Below are 22,822 nucleotides of genomic sequence, written 5' to 3'. Positions count from 1 at the left end.
ATGATATTATAGTTAGGAATTGTAATATTATCTTACTTTATACTAAAAAAACATAGAAATTCACAAAAACGCAAAGGGTTAAGGGGCGATATAGTAAGTTGAAAAAGTCAGTTAAAGCTTACAGTTTCAAACTAACAAAACCACTGAAATCCACCAGTTTTAGTTATCTCAAGTAACTATAACTTGTGGCCTAAATTAACTATGACTCATGCCCTCACCATGCAGATAATTATCTTACGTTACATCAATTATGACGTGTTCTATGACATCATTGATAACATCACTACAATATCTGAAATGACATAATTCATGACAAAACTGTGCATGGTACAAGTCTTGGAGGAAAACACCCGGAGTATGGCTTGGCACCCACAGAAGACCGCAGCTCTCCTGCTTCATGAAAACATTCACACAATCTTTGTGACCTTCCATTGGCTGGGTTATTTGCAGTAGGAAGCATCAGCAGCACCCTCAGCCTCCCAGTCAGTGGCATCAAGTAATCGCCGAAGCTGCTTCAGGTAGCCGAGTCACCCGAAACTCCAGAGCATCCCGCCCACTTCCCCTTCAAACATAGAGGTCCTTCAACTGAAGATCCTAGAGAGCATTGGGTCCCTGGCTAAGGACCAAATACATTTTAGAGACAGAATGAAAAAGTCAGAGGTGTATTTTCAATAGGAAGCCAGTGGGTCTGGGCAAGGATTCGAGCTCGGATTTTGTTTAAGCAGTAGATGCGTATGTTAATATTTATTTAGGGGTAAAGGGGGAGGAGTGGGTTTGTTGTAGGTAGTGTTGGTGAGGACACATGTGAATAATTGGGAGTCATTGATTTGTGTTTGCTTAGGGTTTAAGTGGTGTGTGTTGGTTGTAGGTGGTTGGGTGGAAACAGTTGGGGAAGGGGTGGTTATAGTTCTGGGTTTGTCTAAGGCAGCATTTGCTAAACTCTGGGTTGCAATGTGAGGCGGATTTTTGGTGAGTCGGGAAAGTATGAGCAGTAAATAAATCTGCCTTTAAATTCTTTGTTTATTTTGTCTCATTTGCTGGTGTTTCAAAGACAGAGGTGAAATGTTCGGGTGCTTTATTCTTTTAACATGGGGATTGGTCTTAACTTTTTTTTATCTCTGAATTCAATGTGAGAGGAATTTTAAAAGCTAATTATGTTAAGTTTTACTGGAGTACAAGGAGTGTGAATGGAAAGCCTGTTGGATGTTTTATTTGTTTGCAACACATAACACACTGTAAATACCTGTAAACGCACTGTATGCAGTCAGCAGTTAGGAAAGCAGAAATTAAGCAAAAATTCTGAAGTATACTGGAAACAGAGATTGTAGCAGGATCAAAATAGATCAAGGCACTTTAAATGGTGATGCACAATGATGAATATTTTTCTCTCTAGTCTGTGTCTGAGCTCCCTTTTCAAGCTTACCCAATGTGGGTGGCCTAACTTCTGCAATCAGTGTAAGAAAATTGATTATGCTGAACCTATGATATGCCCCCACTTCCTGACCTGATGTATCTTAAGCACCTAGCACCCTTCCATCGGTGATAACTGTATCCTGTCGTCTCCTCTGAAGTGACCACTAAGGAATAATTACTACCTAAGGAATAAGTTATGCTGTCTGTCAAACACTACCTACTTTCTACTCTTTCCTGAGTAGGAAAGTATTGTCTGCTACCTCCTCTAGTACCTGTCAGTAGCAGTTTTACCAAAGGGACTAACTGCTAGTCCCCTTAACAGGCCCAAACGAGGAATATTCCACAGCAAACATAAGATTGTTATTCTGAACAGAGTAGGTGAACCAGCAAAACTCATACTTCTAACCAGTAGACACTCACCTTAAGACTATCCCCAGGTACCATACTGTATTCAGAAAATTTTCTTAGCAATCATAGCAGTGCACAATAAGTGGTGTCATGTGAATGCTGTGACTATGTTCCATTTAGGAATTAATGGAGCAGAGCCACATATGAGCTCCACCCTTAAGCAATGATGTTGGTTTCTGTCTTTTCTCACCCCTTGGCACAGATCTGCAGCATCACTCTTCACGTTGCTTAATATAGTCCTGTTGCACCTGAAGGGGATCCTGGAGAGGGAAATTAAACTCTCCACTGCTGAACATAAGAAGAGGTCACTGTCCAAAGATAGATTCCACTCCAGCTCCAAGTTGCGGGTCCTTTTGTGGTCCTTCTTAAGGAGACGGTCCTGAGCAAAGTCATGTTCCTACTCAAAGTCTTCCTATAAGTTGAAATCAAAGTTGGACCAAAACTGCAATAAGGTCAAGCATGACTCAACCCTATCTCATCACTTTAAATCAGGTGAGAAGGCATGAGGGTGTCAGTCTAAGGTCAACTATGTGGGGCAGACGAGTCTGTTCCAAAGGATGTGTGCACTTTTTCAAGAACTTTATAGTTTCTTTAATTCTTCAATACATTTTAATATATTCCAAAACTTTCTTTTGTGTATTTTCAGGTGGCATTTATTGATTCTTCAATTTCATATTTAAACATAATTTGTTAAACATAAATGTCATCCTTTCTGATTATCTCCATAAGCTGTCATTGATATCACCCAATGCATTTTGGGTCTAGTGGTGACCCTTCATCAGGGGTCTGTGAAGGAAGAAACGGAAACTTTGTGAGCTAGTCTCAACTAGAAAATTACATAATTATTTACACATACATTACTATAGCTTTAATCAGCACAACTTGCTAAAGTATTTAAGGGTATGGAAATGAATGCAATGAATATCTGGGAGCATGTTCCTATAGCGGTAGTTGTACCAGAAAAATAAATCCGCTAGCAGATGTGTGCAATATTAATTTAAAGGGCAAAGTTACTTACTAAAATGAAACGCTGCCGTGAGTTCAGTCGGAATCCCGGGGTGACCAGCTACTGACGTAGCTAACACGTGACATGAATAGACTTATGGTGGCCATTTTATTAAGAACAGGGTCTGGAAGTATGGTAGCCTGTCTGTGATAGGCTAAAATTACCTCACGTGATATCATTATCATGTTAGTTTTACCGTATTGATTTTAGATTTATAATAATACGGTGCTTGATTATAGCAAGTTTCTATCGATACCATTCATAATTCCATAAATCGCCATGCGAGTTTAGTGGTGAAAATATCGCTCGGTTGTTTTGTGGCGGCCATGTTTGTAAAGTCAAGGAAGTTTAAGGCGGCCATAATGATGCGGTGAATAATACGAGATGTTCAAACAAAATCATGTAACTGCCATGAATAAGAGTCTATGGGAAGGATTGACTGACCTCGTGGGTGTGAAGTGTATTAGACTCGGGCATCTATGGGCGGGCATGAAAATGGTTTGTGACGACCAGGAAATATGGAGTTTCTACTCTAGCTAAATGTTATGTCTGTAAACTATAAAATTCTGTAAAATAAAGAATAAAAATAATAATAAAAAATAATACACAGCAATATTAGTGGTTGTCGAGTAGTGGAGCTGCCGTTCCAGCCGTGGTGCGGAGGTGTACCGCGAGTGTACCGCGAGTCGGAGGAAGGAAGGAACCAGAGCCGGGGGAGTCCGACGGTGATCCTGCCTGCCCGCTTCCTTGCTCTGCGCGGGAGGCATGAGCTGCGGGAGGCCCAGCGCGGTAGCGGCGGCGGCAGCAATGAGAAGCCGCGAGCCGTGTGGAGTCGCGGGAGACCAAGGCCAGCCCGCGGCGACTCCGCCGGTGATCCTGGTGATCCTGCCCGCCCGCTTCCTCGCTCTGCGTGGGAGGTGCGAGCCGTGGGAGACTCAGCTCAGTCCAGTGCGGTAGCGGCAGCAGCGGCGACAGCAGTGAGGAGCCATGAGCCGCGTGGAGCTGCGGGAGACCCAGCCCAGCGGCGTGTAGCACGCGGTGGATGGTAGCAGCAGCGGCGACGGCAGCGGCAGTGAGGAGCCATGAGCCACGGGGAGCCGCGGGGAGCCGTGGGAGCCATAAGCCAAGGGCCGTGAAGCCTTGAAGCCATAGGATTCCTACCTTGTGAAGAGACGGGAGTAGTGGGATACACAAGTCAACTGCGTCTGGGGGTGAGCGGCGGCGGGTGGCAGCAGTTGCGGCAGCGAGCAGTGGCTGACACAAGCCAGAGCCGCAAGTGGTGGCGAAAACAGTGAGGCATCATTTTAAACCCTTTTCGCCTGAGGGAAACAACTCCTCCGAGCCCTCACAAGAAACGGTGGTGCTCGATTACTTTGCTCACTCTTTCTGTGCCACGTGCAATTTAAAGTATTTTATTTTTGTGACTTTTCTTTACCACATTTCAATGGTGTGAGTTATAAAGGCAGACTAGAAGCGCACCCCACTGCCGTTCCCATATAAATGAGGCCACTATTGCACACAAAAAATAAGCACGTTGAAATGTAAAAGACCAACACCGGATCTCTTGCGTCTGTTAGATACTCCAATTCCCCCTGGTGCATTTGACAGTAATTGTAGCTACCCCCTCCCATTTTTGGGTGAGCGCATGGTCACTCGTTTTCAGTTTTTCATCAAGACGCAGTGAGCAAGAAGATCACCATAAGTTCACGGTTAGAAGTATACGCGTGACCGAAGGAGTGCTAAGGAATAAAACTGGAAATGAGATCAGGGAAAGTTCGTCAAGTGGTGACAGGCAAAAAACAAAAAAAAACTAAAAAAGCACTCGAGGAAGGCTCTCTGACAAATCAAAGAGGGAAGCCTCCAAGCTCAAGAGAGAGGCTGGTCTCAGCACCGACGTCCGAAACAACAACGCTGAGTCTGAGAAGGAAAACTAGAATATATAAATTCTTTTATTTAAAGGATCCTATGGCGGCGATCAATGCACCAACAGCCGAGGCCTCCAAATTGCCAAGCCCCATCGTTCCAGATAGCTCATTGTTCCCCTTGGCACAAGGTGTGACTAAAATCAATGATGCCCTAACAGGGACCCAACTTCCACAAAATCGAATGACACATTAATGTCAGAATAAGTCGGTAATAGTAACACCTCTAGTGCACCAACCCAAAACTCCAACAAACACAAGGGATACAAAGAGAAGCACAGTAAATAAGGGAAGTACAGAGGACTCCTTGTTAAAGTTAAAACTAATGAACCCAAGCAGAAGTATAAAACTCGGAGATATAGCAACGGAGGGAGTTACAAACGCAAAGGTCCCTACAAAGGAAGCAATGGAGGAAATCTTAAAACTCAGTGATTCATCCAAGCCGCTAGCACAAGAAGAGGAACCATGGCTAAACTCATTCTCCTTATCTAATGATCCCAAATTGTTAGAAATCATGGAAACAACAACCCAGAATAAAGATCCCCAAGGGAACGCCCTACTAGCAGCGACTTGTAATAAAGCTCAACAGAGTAGCCTGGGAATGGTGGTTTCTACTCCGCGAAGCCCCTTGGCTAATAAAGACCAACAACGGCTTGTACTGGACGATAGCGGAGGTACTCCAACTAAATTGAATCATTTGAACCTCTCAGCACCTATAACAATTTCTTCTGTCACTATGATTGACCATGAATCAGAGGTTTTGCAAAAGCCCCAAGAACAACAGCCAAGCACCCAATGGAGCCAGTCCTTGCTAGACACCCTAGATCAAGCGATAAGGGTGCTGTATTATCAACCCGACAAAATGGAAGTTCAAATAGACCTCATAAACCTAATCGCTGGCCATATCTCAGACATTAACGCCAAGATGGATTCACTTACGTCACTTCTAACCAACAGGGGGAAACCGGAGCTCTATACTCACAAAGACAAACAACAGTCCAACTGTGGTTGCGAAGCATAACCGAGAAACTGGCAAGTCTTCCGGACATTTTAAATGACATCTTAGGGGCTGTAAAATTAACCCGTAACAGCAAGCAGAATAAGGAAGCGCAATATAATCTGAACCTGCCGGCAATTTCGAAATGCAATAATGCAATAACAAATCTAAGAAGTAATGCAAAAGAAGACCTTGAGCAAGCGGTACCGGACGAGCAACCAGAAATAACAGTTAATTCAATGGAAGCAACACAGTCTTCCAACAAGTCCATGATCCATATAAAACCAACAAAGAGGCAAAAAAAAGGGCAAGGAAGGCTAAGCTTAAATATAAAAAGCAACAAAGCATAGACCCAGGAAAAAACTTTTCAATATTTAAAATGAAAACTCCCCGCGGAGGCAAAAGTAAATCATTGAATATGTCTCTATGTGGAGAAGTAGAAATCAACGCACCACAACGGAAGTATTCCTCAGACCCCATCCCAACGGAAGGAAGCCCTGTCTCAGGAGTAACCATCTCCCCCCCCCTTCAAAAAACCAAGATGATCCAACACCCCCTCCGTAGATCAAGGTCGTCGATGGACTAATGAAACTGAATCTAAAAGTAGAGAGGAAACGTGACATGATAATACTGAAAAACCTGAACGAATTAAAGGTTCAGGATAAACAGGATCATTTCAAACAACAGAGACACTTGTACCTGTGGATAACATGCGTCAAAAAAGTGCAACGGGGGAGGATTCCCCACAGGGGACAAAGGGTAGCAAAACACAGTACGCAACCAGAATACAGGAAGATATAAAAAACAAAACACACCCGGAAAAAATAATATCTGAAAATGCAACCGAGCTACATCCCTTGAAAGTTACAATAATTGGTAAGGACCGCAGATGCACGCTACCCTCCAGGGAAGAACGAGAGCAACAAGAATCACTTGCAAGGTGCAAATTATTCACAATTCACAATTCTGCCCGAAGACCATCCTTACCATACAGAGGCATTTGAATTAAAATTGACATTTGTGCCCGAATATCCCACAAAAGGAAGGCAGGATATCCTTAATCGAGGGAACCTGTTAAAATTGTTCAATGAAGTCGCAGAATTAAAAGGGGTAACCTCCCAGGATTTAATAGCCGTTGAATTTGAACAAAAAAGACATGGGGAATTACTTTATTGCTACATAAACGTCCAAGGTATCTCTATCCCGTTTTTAGGTAGTCTAAGAAATCCAAAAAAGGAAGATAAAGACGGGAAAAGCCAGAGCACATGCGTTCGTGGCGCTCATGCCACCACCCCAGCATCTTCAATCAGCGGGAACAGGGTCAACACATTAGTACGTACGCAACACACGGGACATCGAATGATGGACAGGATGGATTGGTCATGGGTACCAATGGCATCAAGCAAAAAATATACCTAACGAAGATCCTAATATTCCCAGGGCAGCGGAGAAGCGGGACCAAATCCAGAAGGAAAAAAGGTCGCATAGTGTAGCGTTTTGCTCTTGGAATGTCCACGGTGTTCAAGAAATGGCCCAGGACCATGAAACCCTTGCCTTCTTTCAGCAACAAGATATAATCTTGCTCCAGGAAACATGGAAATTGATGCCCATTTCAATCCCAGGATTTAAAGAACATCACATTTTTGCAGAAAGATTTTCACCTTTTGGGCATCCACGAGGGGGATTATCAATATACGTAGTCCAAAAGTATGACTGGTTAACAGAAGAACAGGACCTGGGGGTTAATTGGGATCAAGTGATCAAAATTAGTGATAGGTCCCCATTAGAGATCCAAAAGTGGCAAATTCTAGTGATTAATGTCTACATCCACCCTGAGAGGAAGACCCAGAAAGAAAAATATTCAACATTAATGTCCCTGATAAAAGCAATGCAAAGATCCTATGCGCAATGCCCAATGTTCATCTCAGGAGACTTCAATTGCAACCTCACAATTAAAAATCAGTCTGAAGGGAAGATGCAAGCGACCTGTGGTGGACAAAAAATAACAAATACATTAGGAGACTTGGGATTGACAATTTTGAATGGTGAAACAAAGGGCGACATACCAGCAGCTGTCACATACTTGAGTGGCAAGGCTCACTCAACAATAGACTTCACAATCGCTAGTAATGAGTTACTTCCCTGTATTGAAGTATTTCAAATCGATCAACGCATAGAAAGCGATCACTTCCCTCAAATAACGAGAATAAACATCTCTCTCAGTTCGGCACAAAGAATAAACTCTCTCATACAACACGCTGAAAAGTTCAACCAAAAAAACTAAAATGGCGAGGAGGGGGGTTGAAAAGTGTCCAGGACACAGCAAGGGTTTATGTGAGTAAATTAGGGCCTCAGTTAGAGGAAGATCGCGTAATCAACTGGGAAAAGTTGGCCCAGGACCTTATCTATAAATTTCCAGCTTTGTCGGCTAATCAAAGAGGATTAAACACCAGGAAGGAGCCTTGGTTTAACGTGGATCTACGAGATCAAAAGAGAAGGGTCGCAAGAGAGGTTAGATTACAGGCGCGGGCAAAAAGAATGGGAAAAAGCCCAAATAAAAGCAAACTAACGGAAGTAAGGAATGCATACAGGAAGATGTTGAGGATTGCCAAGACTACACATAAGGAAAGCATCTGGAATAAATTATTGTGCGCAGGTAAATTTCCAAATGGTAGGGACTTCTGGCGCATTATATATGATCTGAATAAAGGAGCAAGTCTCCAACAAGAGGCAGAGATTGGAGAAGAAACTTGGGTTCAACACGTGCAAAACTTGTACTACAACACAGACCTAAGCACCATTGAAGGTTCCCGGGGGATGGAGACAGAAGTGGGGAAAAGAAAAATAAACCTGTGTTCGGATAACAGAGAACATGAAGACTGGGAACAAGAAATTGGGGGCAAAGAACTAAATCCATTAATCACCAAAAAACAATTGAGGGGCATAATATTAAAATTAAAGACAGAAGGAGCAGCAGGTCCAAATAGGCTGCCCAATGAGCTTTTTAGAAATGACCCAGACTTCTGGTCAGAGATCTTAACGCCTCTTTTCAATCACATATACACACATACAGACGTCCCTGTCTCTTGGAAAGGGAATATAATTCACCCGATATTTAAACAAGGAGACCATCGCAACCCAGCAAATTACAGGTTGATATCCTTAATTGATGTTGAGGCCAAACTTTACGCTTTTTGCCTCCTAGTACAGCTACGAGACTGGATGGACAACACAAACATAATTCCTAAGTTCCAAACAGGATTCAGGCAAGGGATGGGAACCATAACAAATGTGGCTATTTTGTCGATTTTAACGGAAAAAGCAGTAAATAAGGGAACACGGTTGTACGCATGTTTCGTTGACATAAAATCTGCTTTTGACCGAGTGAGCAGAGAGCACCTGTGGGCAAAGTTAAACACATAGGGACTCCCGAGTCAACTATTAAAGGCAATAGTCGCCCTTCACAACAACACATGGGCAAGAGTGAAATTAGGTGATGGATGCAGTACAACTTCGAATATTACCATGCAACAAGTCTTAAAACAAGGATGCATGTTAGCACCAAGCCTATTCAACCTGTACCTCTCAGACATTAGCAAAGTTATGGAAGCTGCCGAATGTCACCCACCGATCATTGCCAACAAGCCCATCAACATATTACGATACGGGGACAACATAGTAGTGCTAAGCCAAACACCAATAGGCCTACAAAGAGCAATAAATAAATTACCATCCTACTTGAACCGGGAAAAATTGGAATTAAATAAAACAAAATCAAAAGTCGTTTGCTTAGTGGATCCCAAAAAAATCAAGTTCAAATGGACGGCGAATGGGGCAACGGTGGAAGAGTAAGGGTCCTATAAATACCTTGGCATTACAATAAGGCAAGGCTTAACACACAAGGAGCACAAATCAGCAATAAAAGTCAAAGTGCAATCGCTAATTTTTGCATATCGATTGTTAAAACCAAAACTGGACTGCCCGAATCATAACCACCTCCTAAAGGTTATGGCTGCTCAAATTCAGCCCACCCTGTCTCATGGCTTAGTCATCTGATGTGGCAAGGAGGCTGACCTACTAAATGACCTTCAGACAAAGATCTACAAGGCCGTTTTCAATCTGCCAAAATCTGCCTCCCCATCACAAGTGCGGCTCGAATTTGGCCTTCAACATCAGAAATTCCGGAGCTTGAGCGGCTTCGTGAAGCTTTACCAAACATTTCGCTCCGCTGACCCAGAGACCATGGACAGTATATGCTGGGAAGAAATCACGCATCAGGTGGACAATGAAACACAGAGTACCTGGGGAATGTACTTGAAAACCTGTTTGGCAGATCTTGATTTAGAAACAGTATGGGAAATCAGGGCTGACAAAGCAAGTATTAGTAGAGCAGTCAATGAGGCAGCAAAAAGGAAATCCTTTCTGGAGGATAAAAATACAATCTCTAAATGTCGGCATGGGTGGACCATCATTACCTCCTTTAAATCTCCTAAACTGCAAGCATATTTATTATCACACTTTAGCGGGCATTTAAAAAAGAGTTATATAGACTATCGGATGGGACAGCACGTCTCAAAAGATCTACTGCCATTCTGGAAACATAAACATCAAACACAGCTGTGTCGACTACGTGGATATAAAACAGAATCCTTATCCCACCTATTATGCGCATGCCCAGCAGTCATAGACCTGAGGAGACGGTATTTAAAACCCATCTTCAATGAACAGAACATTCTCACATGCAGACAGGCAGTGATAAGCTGGCTGGGAGGCTCCTCCATAATTCTGGCCTGCCGGGGAGTAAAATTCCTGGCAGAGGTAAGAAAACTCTTATGGCAAGCCGAGCAGGAAGAAAACTGTAATCTCCCTGTTTTCTCGGGATCGATTCTAGCGGTAAGAAAACCCCCACGATAAGCAATGATACAGTTAGATACTTGTTTAATAAACACAAGTACACTTAGTTTAGGGAAAACAATAGTACAGGCAATGCTTAGTCTTGCCAAAGGAAAGTATGTCATACGATACCCATCAGTCGTTAGCCCAGGGCTCTGTAGGGCTGTGGTCCAACCGTCCTCTGCATGGGCACCGGTCCCGGTGTCCACCCAACAGAGGACACTGTGCAGAGTAACGGCCGAAAATGCCGTTCGAGGTCGACTGATGGGGCTCTCTCGCCAAGTGTCGTCGGGGTCTGACACTCGTCTCGCGAACACCCGGCCGGGCGCTCCACCGAGCGGTCAGAATAGGCACTCAAGTCCCCAAAACAGAAATGCGGCAACCACCTCCCTTGGTGGGCGTCTCTGTACCTGTTCGTCACGTGAGCGTAACATCCAACGCTCTACCCTGACTCCAAGTCTGGATACTGAAACGAGCAGCCGCTCGCTTCCTGCAGCAGAGTCCCAGAGGTCCGTAATGCAGGACTCCTTCCGATGCCGAACAATGCACCCGGCTCCGTCGTCCCGGGATCCAAGGGCCAGAGGGACACAACGGACGGCCGGTCAGCGTCCAAAATAATCGACAGTGGCCCTTCGTCCATTGCGCATTAAATACGCCTTTCCGGGTGCGCGAGAAGCGCGCTAGGCAAGCCGGTCTTTGTAGTTTTTTGATTCTCTGACGCGTGGATCGTCCGCTTCGGCGGTGGCGGTCAGCGGTGTCCCACCGCGCACCTAGGATTCCGCCAGTACATCCCCCCTCAACCCCCCCCCGAACACGAACCGCGGAGGCAGGGTGGTTTCTGTGAAAAGCAGCAACCAACCGAGGGGCGTGGATGCCCGCCTCGGGCTCCCATGACTGCTCCTCCGGCCCGTACCCCTTCCACGCCACCAGATACCAGAGCTTGTTGCCCCTCCATTTGGAGTCCAGGATCCCCGCCACCTCGTACTCCACTTCGGCGTCCATCGAAACCGGCCCGAAGGCACCCGACTGCTCCGAGCGGAAGGCTTCAGTAGGGATACGTGGAACACCGGGTGGATTCTCAGGTGGCCAGGCAAACACAGGCGCACGTTCACAGGGCCTAGGCATTTAGAGATGCGATACGGGCCGATGAACTTAGGTTGAAATACGCTGCGCTTCCGGAATCGCAGATTTCTGGTGGATACCCAAACGCAATCCCCCACCTTATACAGAGGACTGGGCCGTCGCTTCTTGGCCGCCTCCAGGCAGGCACGAGATCGAACCAGAGTCTCCTTGATGCGCGCCACTCTCTTAGTGGCTTCCGGCACCCTAAGGACCTTCACAGGGTGAACGAAAGGCAGAAACCTGGGGTGATGGCCATAGTTGGTGTAAAACGGAGACAACTTGGTTGAGCTGTGGGTGGCGTTGTTGTAAGCGACCTCCGCTAGCCATAGGTGATCCACCCACTCCTCCTTCCCCTGGTCGACGAAGCAACGCAGGTACTGCTTGAGTGACTGATTAAGGCGTTCCGTCTGCCCATCCGTCTGCGGGCGATAGCTCGTCGACAGAGCCGATGTGACGTGTAGCGCCGAACACCACTTCCTCCAGAATTGGGCAGTGAACTGTGCGCCCCTGTCCGACACGATAATTGTGGGCAACCCATGCAACCGCACCACGTTATTCAGTAGGAGCAAGGCTAGCTGGCCCGCCGTGGGTACCTGCCTGCAGGCCACGAAGTGCCCCATCTTCGTGAGATAGTCCACTACCACCATGACAGCTGTACAGCCCTGATCCTTCGGTAACCCCACGATAAAATCCATGGAAATGCTCTCCCAGGGCTTACTGGGCGACGGAAGTGGTTGCAGCAAGCCCTGTGGCTTGCGATGGTCCGTTTTCGCGGTGGCACCGACCGAGCACTCATCCCCCCATCTGCGGACGTCTGAACGCAGCAACGGCCACCAGAAGTGTCTTCCCAGGCTGGACACGGTCTTTACAAACCCCAGATGGCCCGCGCAGGGGGACGTGTGGCACCATTCAAAGGCCTGCTTCCGTAAGCGGGGAGTGGGCACCAACAAGCGGCTACCATGCACCGGCATACCTCCTACCACCCTCCATTCCTTATGACACGAGAGCCACCATTTCCAGGCGAACGATTGTATCCCCTTCTGGATGCCCTTAAGGAACTGGTCCGGCTGCACCGCCCCAATCACCGCGCCCGGTGGTATGATGGAGTGCACCGGCGCAGGAGGTGGAGCCAGAGCAGACGTTTGACGGGACAGCACGTCCGCCTTCCTGTTTTCCGAGCCCGGTCTTTAGGTGATATGGAAACGAAAACCGGAAAAGAACAGCATCCACCGCATCTGCCGAGGCGACAGGTGTTTCGCCGCCGTCATGAACTGCAGATTGCGGTGGTCAGTGTACACCGTGACATCATGCCTGGCCCCCATCAGCCAGTGCCTCCACTCCGCAAAAGCGTCCCTTATGGCCAGAAGCTCCTTCTCCGCTATGTGGTAGTTCCGTTCCGCGGGGATCAGTTTTCTGGACATGAACGCCACGGGGTGTAAGATTCCGGAGTGTTGGTGCCGTTGCGACAGGATGGCTCCTACTGCGACCTCGGAGGCGTCCGCCTCCACCACGTATGGCAAGTCAGGGTTCGGATGTGCCAGGATAGGGGCAGAAATGAAGGCCTTCTTTAGCGCCACAAAGGCTTCCTGAGCGTCCGCGTTCCATTGGAAGGGCTGTGACTTACGCAGCAGTTGTGTAATCGGGGCCACTAACCCTGAAAATCCGTCGATGAAGCGGTGATAAAAGTTGGCAAACCCAATGAAGCACTGCACGTCCTTCACCCCCTGTGGTGTTGGCCAATCTTCCACAGCATTGACTTTGCGCTCTGCCATTTCCTGTCCCTCCGGACTCAGCATCACTCCCAGGAACTCCACGGATGTGACGTGGAAGTCACATTTTCTGAGTTTGCAGAACAGCAGGTAATCTCTGAGTCTCTGGAGTACCGTGGCCACGTGGTGTACATGTTCTGCCTCAGTGTTGGAATAGATGAGGATATCGTCAATGTACACCACGACGTACTCATCCATGATGTCCCTGAATACTTCGTTTAAGAAGTACTGAAAGGCCGCAGGGGCGTTGCAGAGCCCGAACGGCATGACGAGGTACTCGAAGAGGCCGAATCTGGTCTTAAATGCCATCTTCCACTCGTCGCCGTCGCGCATTCGCACCAGATGGTATGCCCCTTTGAGGTCCAGTTTAGTGTACACCCGGGCCTGTTTCACCTGTTCCAGTAAGACGTTTATGAGCGGCAGAGGATACCGATTCTTTACTGTGACCGCGTTCAACTCTCTGAAGTCCACACAGGCCCTCAACTCACCATTGGCCTTCGGGATGAAGAAAAGGGGAGACGCGGCTGGAGACTTGGAGGGTCGGATGAACCCCAACCCCAGGAGTTTATCGAGATATGAGCGCAGATGGAGGTTTTCCGGTTCCGTTAAAGCGTACAGCCTGCCGCTGGGGATACTGGCACCTGGAACCAAATCGATCTGACAATCGTAGATCCGGTGCGGGGGGAGGACCTCAGCCCGGGCCTCATCGAAGACGTCCTGGAAGGCACGGTAAACACCGGGTAACGCAACCGCCTTCTCGGCTGCTGTGGCCACCGTGTACTCCGTTCCAGACCCGAGTGCGAGCCCTTTCTGTACCGCACAGTGTTGACTGCAATACGGCAATGTCATCCTGATCTGGTGGGTAACCCAATCCACGGTCGGGTTATGCTTCTCGAGCCACGGCAAACCCAGGATGATCCTGGACCTCGGGGCGCGGATGATGTTGAAATCGATGCTCTCTTCGTGAGCTACCCCGTATCTTACCGGTAGTACCCCAGTGTGATGCCCTATGGGGCCGGTAACCAGTCGTCTTCCATCCACGGCATATACGTCCTCAGGGCGATCCTTGGGCACAAGTGGGATCCCCAACCTACCGGCCTCCTCTTCGTCCATAAATAGGCCAGTGGCCCCTGAGTCAACCATGGCTTCTACTGCCTTCCACCGGTTGTCTATGGATACTTGGACTGTGACGTAGAGGTGCTGTGGTTGCGACCGAGAAGGACTCGACAAAGAAGGGATGGTAGAGCGACTCCAAGAGGACCCTTCACTTCTCAGGGAGTCCGTTAGTTTTCCGACTGGATGTCGACTGCTGCGGTGATTGGTTTAAAGGACCTGTTGCGGCTGGATTTTGGTTTGGCAGGGCACTCACGGACGTAGTGTCCCTTTTTGTCGCAATACAGGCAGAGGCCTTGCTTACGGCGGGTTTCCTTTTCCGTAGAAGCAAGACTCGCCCGAATGGCTCCGATATCCATGGGCTCGGCCTTGGCAGCGACGACGCCCTCTATGGCTCCTGGCGTTCCTGGGACTGGCATGGGTTTCCCTTTCCTTTTGTGGTCTCCTCTGCGTTCCCCCAGCCTATGATCCAAGCATAGGACCAAGGCAATAAGACCTTCACAAGTTTTGGGCTGGGGGTCGATCTGCGCCACAACATCCTTGAGCTCTTCGCTCAGTCCCTGGTGCAACACGGCTATCTGTTTTGAAACCGGCCATTTGGTTTCTGCAACCAACCGGCGAAAGGTGTTCAAATATTGTACTACGTCGTGGGTGCCTTGACGTAGTTCCAGTAGTTCACGGTCCGCCGTATATGTATCCGCCCGTCGGTCGAATACTTTCAGGAATTCCTCACGAAACGCCCCCCAATCGCAAATGATGGGGTCGTCCCTGCTCACCAGGGGCATCTCCCATTGAGCCGCGTTTCCAGCGAGGTAGGAGATGAGAAAGGCCACTCTGGCCTGGCTCGTGGGAAACGCCTTGGGTTTGCAGGATAGGTGCAATGCCACCTGCGTCATGAATAATTGTACTGACTCGGGGTCTCCGCTGTAGCGTTCCGGAGTGGCCAGAGGAACGGACGCAGGCATCTCTACCACCACCACCGGAGTTGGAGGTGTTACTTGACTGCTGGCATCAAAGGGATTCCGCTGCGTTGCTTCAAACCTAGCTTTTAGGTCCGCCGTTTCCTGTCTGGAAGCCGTCAGCTCTACTTGGACGGCTGCCAAAGCCGCCACCACATCATCCAGGGTGGCCATGGTTTTCTTGCCTCGACCGGGAGAGGATTGGTTGGAGTAGGTCGATTATTATGTAATCTCCCTGTTTTCTCGGGATCGATTCTAGCGGTAAGAAAACCCCCACGATAAGCAATGATACAGTTAGATACTTGTTTAATAAACACAAGTACACTTAGTTTAGGGAAAACAATAGTACAGGCAATGCTTAGTCTTGCCAAAAGAAAGTAAGTCATACGATACCCATCAGTCGTTAGCCCAGGGCTCTGTAGGGCTGTGGTCCAACCGTCCTCTGCATGGGCACCGGTCCCGGTGTCCAGCCAACAGAGGACACTGTGCAAAGTAACGGCCGAAAATGCCGTTCGAGGACGACTGATGGGGCTCTCTCGCCAAGTGTCGTCGGGGTCTGACACTCGTCTCGGGAACACCCGGCCGGGCGCTCCACCGAGGGGTCAGAATAGGCACTCAAGTCCCAAAAACAGAAACGGGGCAACCACCTCCCTTGGTGGGCATCTCTGTACCTGTTCGTCACGGGAGCGTAACAACCAACGCTCTACCCTGACTTCAAGTCTGGATACTGAAACGAGCAGCCGCTCGCTTCCTGCAGCAGAGTCCCAGAGGTCCGTAATGCAGGACTCCTTCCGATGCCGAACAATGCACCCGGCTCCGTCGTCCCGGGATCCAAGGGCCAGAGGGACACAACGGACGGCCGGTAAGCGTCCAAAATAATCGACAGTGGCCCTTCATCCATTGCGCATTAAATACGCCTTTCCGGGTGCGCGAGAAGCGCGCTAGGCATGCCGGTCTTTGTAGTTTTTTGATTATCTGACGCGTGGATCGCCCGCTTCGGCGGTGGCGGTCAGCGGTGTCCCACCGCGCACCTAGGATTCCGACAAAAACAGAGAAGAATGTTTCACCAGTTCAGGTCCCTACGGGCCAACCAGGTCACACACGGACAGAATGTAAAACCGATAAAGAGCCCACTTAGACGGCAGGACCACAGAAGCTGGCCTAGATCCAAATTTTAACTGCTGTATTTATAACATTGTATACGTTAGTCACTCACAAAGTTATAAAACTAATGGGTAATTTTAATGTAGCTTGATATTAATTGTTTTTATACAGTCATTTTTATTCTATGGGAAGATTGTAAGGATTTTAACTAATCATACAATAAACTTTTTTGATTTGATAGTGCTCATTAGCACATGGGTTAACCATATTAGCTTTAGAATAATGCTATGTATAACATTGCATAGCTATGCAGGAACAAGATAGGCATAGTTCATATAAATCATGATCATAAACTTCAAAGAAAGCAGGATAGTTCTATCCTGTCGTTCATCCCATGTGGGTACATGCTGTCCAGTTTTCTTATTCAGTGGTACTCTGATCTTAAGCTTTGTTTCTGAGGATCAGTATCACCCCTTATGATAATAGCTTCCAAAATCGTGAATCTTAATTGGGCTATATTGTGTCCTGTTTCAATCCAGTGTGCGGCGACTGTAGATTTCAGATTCTTTTGATGTATATAACTTTTGTGTTCTGTCATTCTTATTTTCACCTTCCTCTCTGTTTGACCCACGTAAATCTTTCCGCATGGGCATTTAATTCCATAAATAACATTTTTTGTGTCGCATATGCTTGAATGTAGTAAAGATATTTTTTGACCCGTCCTTGGGTGAGTAAATGTATTGCCTGGGATGACATTATTACAGTGTATACAGTTTTCTCATCTTTGCATCCCCTTATGTGGCTTCTGAGTGATCTTTCTGTTTTGGCTTGTTAACAATTCTTTTAAATTCTTAGATCTACTGAAGGCGAAAGTGATTTTCTCAGAGAACAGCGGTCTTAAATCTGGTTCTTGGGTTATCAGTGGCCAGTGTTTGCTCATTATTTTTGTGATTTTGCTCGCTTGTGTGAAGTACTTCAGTACACATACTGTGGGATTCTTTTCAGATTTAGGTTTGCTTTCCAATAGGGAGTCTCTACTTAAGTTTGCTACTTTCGTTTTGGATTCCTCAAGGATATTGCGTGGATAACCTCTTTTGAGATATTTACAGATCTGTCTTTCAATCGTAGAAGTAACATCATTGGGATCTGAAGTGATTCGTTTAAGTCGAATAAATTGGGACAAAGGCTAATGTCTTTTTAAAGAGGTCTGGTGAAATCTTCTGACTTGTAGACAACTATTTCGGTCTGTACTTTTTGTGTAGACATTTGTTTTTATTGTGTTGTTTTCAATGGTGATCAGAACGTCTAGAAATGCTAATTGATGGTCATTGATCTGGTGTGTAAATTTGATACGTTCATGACATGTATTGAGTTGTGAGATGTTCGCTAGTAACTTTTGCTTTTCTCCGCTCCATAGTATAAATATGTCATCGATGTATCTCTTAAAGAGGATCAGAACTTGTTGCCAGTTTGGATTCTTTAGGATGTGATCAGATTCGAATTTAGCCATAAAGATGTTTGAGTAGGACGGTGCCCCCACAAATCCCATTGATGTTCCGCTGCATTGTTCAAAATACATGTTTTTCCATTGAAAGTAACTATGAAATAGTGCAAAATGTAGGAGTTCTAATAAAAACACTTTTTCCGAGTTTTCATCTTCGTTTTGAAGTAGACAACATTCCATAGCTTCCAACCCTTCATTGTGTGGGATTGAAATGTATAACGCTGTTACATCGACTGAACATAACCATACTTCTTCATTTTCAGTCAAGTTTACAGTTTTCAACATGTTTAGAAATGCAGTTGTATCCATTATGTGTGTCTGCCAAGTTTGTACTAAAGGTTGTAGAAACCAGTCTAGATATTGGCCTTAAGGTTCAGACCGTGAACCACAAACTGAAACTATCGGTCTAAATGGCGGGGTGATGGGATTTTTGTGCATTTTTGGTAGCATGTAAAATTGCGGTCTGCGTGGATACTTTATGTTAAGGAATTTGTGTGTTTTTTCAGTGATCCACTACATTTGTAATGCATGTTCAAGGATAGTTTTCAATGTCATCTGGAATGTATTTGTTGGATCGTGTTCTAGTCTCCGGTAAATATCGGTGTCTTGTAGATGGGTCCATACACTTTTTCATAGAATTCTGTGTTCATCACCACAAGGGCTCCCTCTTTATCTGCTCTTTGGATCGTTAATTCTGATATTTCAGTCAAGCTTTTTAATGTGCTCCATTCATTCCTTGAGAAGTTGCTATGTGTCCCACTTTTGAAGTTGATTGCTTTAATTTCTGATGTAATGACTCTTTCAAATGCATCTATGGTTTTATGCGATGTAGGGGCACAAGAAGTACTTTTGACTTTGAATTCTTTGGGATCCTGACCAAATTCACTGGCCATGATAGGTTGAATGTTGCTAAAGAAATTTTTAAGACGTAAGATGCTTACAAATTTGAAGATAACTATTTATTGTTTCCTGGGGTTTAGATTTTTTTTTTTTAAACAATTTTTATTGCGAAACTGATACACGGCCATTTAGCCCACAACCCGAGGGTCGGGCGGCAACTTAGACACAACATATACATGTAAGCCAAACAGAGGCCCAATGCGGATAGATATTGCCCTGTGGTCAGTCGCGCTTTTTCTTTATTACAAATAAGGAAACTATATAACAACCCCCAATATCAAACAGCGTCCCTCCCCCTCTCCCCTAATACAGCCTAGCCCACCCAGTGAGCCAAGGGCAAGATGACACAAATATAGGATCAAGTGTTCTCGATGTGAGCTGTGCGTGTCGTCTACGCTCCATCCCCCCCCGCCATTAGTGCAGCAGCAGTTCAATTGTTCATGTAGGAGGGAACTACATGGAGTGTGAAGGAGTATGCGGTTAGTCTGATGCATTACAGGGATGCAGGAAGTTCCGCAGCTTCGCTGCCCGTGTCACTGGCGGAATTGTGATCCCGCAGGGCCTGTACCAGTGTTTCCCATGCCTGCGCAGCGTCCAGCGCCTTTTCATTCTGTTGCCGCCTCGCCAGCTGGTAACGCAGGGTGCTCTCTCCCTCTGCCCATTTTAGGAACTCAGTGCGCCATTTAGTGCCCGTCGGACCAGCCCGTGCCTTCCAGCGGCGCGTTATTTCCCGTTTCACCAGGATAAGACCCATATCTATAAACTTGCTGGTTACCCGCGTCTAAGGGGTATGTGGGAACCAATGCAGAAGCGCCACCGCAATGTCAAACTGGAGAGCACGTCCCGTCACCTCTGCAAGGGTGTCCCTAATCGTCGTCCAGTAAGAGGTCAAGGCAGAACAAGACCACAACATGTGGGCCAAGTCTGCTCCGATCGTCCGACACCTAGGGCAAGCCGCAGTGTCTGACGCAAAGTATTTCTGAATTTTCTCCGGGATGAGATATGCTCGGTGTAGAACATAAAAGTGAACCAATTGGAACCTAGCGTTCCGCAAGCTCTTCCAGGCCCGATGCAGCAGCTGGGCCCATGTGGTCTCCGGGATGGGTTTCCCTATGTCCGTCTCCCATTTATTCTTGAGCGCCTCCAATGGAGTCAACTGCTCCTGGGTCATCCTAGAATATAAGCATGTTACGGCCTTGACCGTCCCGGCTGCCATCATCACATATTGGCATGTCAAGGACATTGGCGGCTCCTCCAACCCAGACTGCCAATACGTCTGCAGCGCCCTTGTGACCGCCGCATGCAGGAGGAAGTCCCCTCTGGAGATGCCGAATCGATCCATTAGGGTCTGGAAGGGCAGGAACGCACCATCGTCATATAGGTCCCCCATTACCTGAATACCGGCTTCCTCCCAGGCGCGTAATTGGGACCAGTCACCACCGTGGGGGAGCGCGGTAAGCATTCCCAATGGGATCTCGGGGGCGTATGGGTGGGTTATTCCCAATCTGCGCTGGACACGGTTCCAACACAGTCTGATGGTGCGTTCCTCCTGCGTGAGGTCTCCCACCGCCAGTTTCTGTCGCAACGCAATGTAGGAAAGGACGTGCCGGGGGACACCTAAGCCTCTCTTCTCCTCCGGTCCCCGGAACTCCCTCGCCACCTCCTGAGTGTAAACCTGTAGTTGAGCAGCTAAGTAATACGTCTCAAAATCTGGGACCGCCAGCCCCCCCTCCGCCCTTGGTCTCATGAGGGTCTGAAGCGCCACCCTGCGGCGTCCCGACCCCCAAAGGAACGCTATCACGAGTGACTTCAAATGTTTGAATTCAGCTGGCGGTATCCTTATTGGTAATGTTCTGAAGTAGTAAAGAAGACGGGGGAGCGCCACCATCTTGAGCAGCGCAATGCGTCCCGCCACCGACAGCGGCAGGGTAGCCCAGAAGGACATGCTGCCCTTCAATGCCTGGATGCAGCGAGATATGTTGCCCTCCAACACATCGGCGGACGAGTGATAAATATGGACCCCCAAGTACTTGAAGCAACAAGGCGCCCATTGAATCTCCCTGGGTTCTCCGCCACGCACCGGGAACAAGCAAGTTTTCGACCAGTTCGCCCGTAAGCCTGATAACTCTCCGAAAGACGTGAGTGCCGCATCGGCGGCGGCTAATGCCTCTCCAGCATCCTCCAAAAATAGCAACAGGTCATCCGCATAGAGGGAAATGAACTGCTGCCCCATCACGGCACTAAGGGCCAGATGTAGGTCGGTCGGTAACGGCCGAAAACCGGTATTTTCGGCCGTTACCGACCGGTAATCCTGAAATGGTATGTAGGGCCCTGAATTTTACAGAATCGGTAAATTTACCAATTCGGTTAATATGAGATGTAGGTGGGACTCTTCTGAGTCCCACAAGCCGTACAGAATCGGTATTTTACCATCAAATCTATTTGATGGTAAAATACCGATTCCGGTGTGCATGCACACCTGTGCCATATGACAGGCAGACCTGCCCTTAGGGCAGGTATGCCTGCCACATGGCACCCGAGCCTCTTTTGGGGGTGCCAGAGGGTGTCAAAGTGACACCCCCTGCACCCTTGTGTCAGTAGGTATTTACCGATTCGGTATTTACGGAATCGGTAATGCCCATTCATTCCTATGGGCTTCAAAGCCCATAGGAATGTATGGGCATTACCGGTCGGTATTTACCGAATCGGTAAATACAGATTTTTACCGATTCGGTAAAAGGAACATCTGGATGCTCCTACATGTCCCCCCTTCTCATTTACCGATTCCTATTTACCGAATCGGTAAAATTCGGTAAATAACAATCGGTAAATGAGTCCTACCTACATCGGGCCCTTAGTCCTCTGTAGTGGGCACCGGTGCGAAACGACAGCGCCAGGGGCTCCACTGCCAGTGCGAATAGCAGAGGCGACAGCGAACAGCCCTGTCTCATGCCGCGCTCTACCGAGTATTGCCGGGAGATCAACGGGCCCGATTTCACTCTCGCCACCGCCGAGGCGTGAAGTACCGCGGTCCAGCGCAAGAAGCCTTCCCCTGATCCGAACGCCCCTAACACCCTGTGGAGGTAGTCCCATTCTAGGCTATCAAAAGCCTTCTCCAGGTCTATAGAGAGAATCATGGGTTGGGAGGCCTCAACGTGGCTATCCTCAAGCAGGCGAAGCAAGCAGCGGATGTTCATGGTGGTGTTGCGCTTGGGGATAAACCCCGCCTGGTCGTCGTGTACTAAGGAGCCCATGTGCCCCAACAATCTCGACGCCAGTATGCTGCTCAGTATCTTATAATCTACGGTGAGCATCGATAGCGGTCTGTAGGATGCCGGGTCATTAGGCTCCCTACCCGGTTTGGGCAGAGGTACCACTAGGGCTTCCCGCATCGACCCCGGGAGGTATCCCAGGTGCATTGCCTCTTTGTAGATCAACAGCAAGCGCGGAGCAAGGAGGTCCATGTAGGTGGCATAAAACTCAACCGGAAGTCCGTCGAGGCCTGGGGTTTTGTTGCGTGCCATCCTCTTGATGGCGCTGCGGATCTCCCCCAGCTCCACCTCCCTCCCCAGCGCCTTGGCGCTTTCAGGCTCCAGAACAGGAATAGGTAATTCCTGCAGGAAAGTGTCAATGTGGTCGGCATCCACCTCTGCCCTACTTCGGTACAGTGTTTCGTAGTAGTCCGTGAAACAGTCCATGATCTCCGGTTGGG

The 22,822-nt window shown here is 47.7% G+C and overlaps 1 protein-coding gene across 1 annotated transcript in view; it reads left to right on the top strand.

Moving 5' to 3' along the window:
* The window catches only part of LOC144828917 (cytochrome P450 2J2-like), a 433,018-nt gene that overhangs the window by 369,435 nt on the left and 40,761 nt on the right, over positions 1–22,822 (top strand). The gene's annotated exons all lie outside the window — the stretch shown is intronic.

Source organism: Lissotriton helveticus, chromosome 4_1 (assembly GCF_964261635.1).
Source record: "Lissotriton helveticus chromosome 4_1, aLisHel1.1, whole genome shotgun sequence".
Lineage (NCBI taxonomy): Eukaryota > Metazoa > Chordata > Amphibia > Caudata > Salamandridae > Lissotriton > Lissotriton helveticus.
The sequence above is the reverse complement of the archived record's forward strand: the minus strand, read 5'-3'. Positions and strand labels throughout refer to the sequence as shown.